General features: G+C 38.2%; 1 pseudogene; it reads right to left on the reverse strand.

The window, feature by feature from the left end:
- Nucleotides 1–445: 445 nt before the first annotated feature.
- Nucleotides 446–1,015, reverse strand: LOC107136999 (annotated as a pseudogene).
- Nucleotides 1,016–1,567: the final 552 nt, after the last annotated feature.

Raw genomic sequence — 1,567 nt, forward strand, 5'->3', positions numbered from 1 at the left:
AAAATATCGATACTCTTTAATGCTATGGAGGCATTACAAATGTTGCATTAGATTCCTCTTCTTGGGGTTGTTCAAAGTCTTGAAATAGCAAATTTACATATTTTACATATTTACATATTTTACTACCATGGATGGGTAGTTATTATAAAAGGCCTACAACCAAACTCCTTCTCCCTTGATTCTCAGACTATTGTAATTTTCCCTCAGATCATAACAAACTAACACCTGGAAACAAAGCAACAAAGTCACACAAAGTGAAAAACTTTTAAAAACAAGCAATCTGTTATCAAACTAATAGTCTAAACTTTGCTACAGACAAAGCTACCGGCATTTTATAAAGTATTCAAGTAATTACCAAGCTGTATGCATTTTATAACATACTAACATTATTAAAAGCTCATAAAAATAGAGGTAAGACTTAAGTGGAAACAAAACTGACACCCACTCATTCTCTGGCAAACAGTTCTAAAATGCCATGTCCACACAGAGGGACATTTGACAAAACTGTCTGCAGGGGGCCACCTTGTGGGCCAGATCTCTCTGAGGTCTGCTTCAGAGGTGCAGGGACATTGGCAGACATCTGCTCCAGGTAGGCCAAGGAGCCCTGAGGGATGTTGTGGGCTTCTTGTGTGACACATTGATGTCCTCCAGCACCTGCTGCCCGTGCTTCAGCTCTGTGGAGTGCTTCAGCACCAGGGCGTCTTTTCCTTGCATTTCCTTCTTAGCTCTGAGTCTTCTTCTTTGATACCTTGCTCTGCTCTCCGGACAAATGACTGCCATCTTTTTTGTTGAAAAAGATCCATCCTGTTTGTCTTGCAATCTCCTGAAACTTCTGGATACCCAAATCAATACCAGTTCAAACTTCTTTCTGATTGTTGCCATTAACATAATCCTGACTCACAAGAAAAGCAAAGCAAGCCTCTAAGGACAACTCCAACTCATCTACCAAGGTGCTGTTGGAAGTTCCAGGAGGGTGGGGCACTGCCTGAAGAAGTGAAAGCTGCCCAGAGAACATACAGCCCAGCAAGAGACACCACCTCTGCAATCAGGAAAGTCTTTCTAAAACTGGTATCAGTAAATTTTATCAGTTTTCCAGAAAATGAGGTATAGAATAATAGTATTGCCTACTGATTGCTTTTACTGTAATGATAGTTGTAAAGGATAACAAATATGACATCTATGGATGAAATGAGAGTGATTAGTAAAACAATTATTTGGGCCACTCTGATGCTGATTTCACTTCTGTGAAGCACGCGTGTTTTATTTGTTTATGTATTTATTTTCATTTAATATATTTAGTTCTTATTTTAGGAACTTTTGTGATGTCCATTGATGCATATTTATTTCACATCGACATTGGTTCAGTACAGAAGAAACACTAAAACGAGACTAAACCTTACTGTTCCCCCCAAATACTATATATGACTAACCTGTGGCAGATGTGAATCATTCTGTGCGATTTCTTTGGTCCTGATTAAAATAGACAACATAATGGTTAATTATTAAAATACCACCATATTTTTTGGAAAATAATGTCTTCAGAGATATTACAAAGATGCACAATGCC

Source organism: Marmota marmota, unplaced genomic scaffold (genome assembly GCF_001458135.2).
Source record: "Marmota marmota marmota unplaced genomic scaffold, marMar, whole genome shotgun sequence".
Taxonomy (NCBI): domain Eukaryota; kingdom Metazoa; phylum Chordata; class Mammalia; order Rodentia; family Sciuridae; genus Marmota; species Marmota marmota.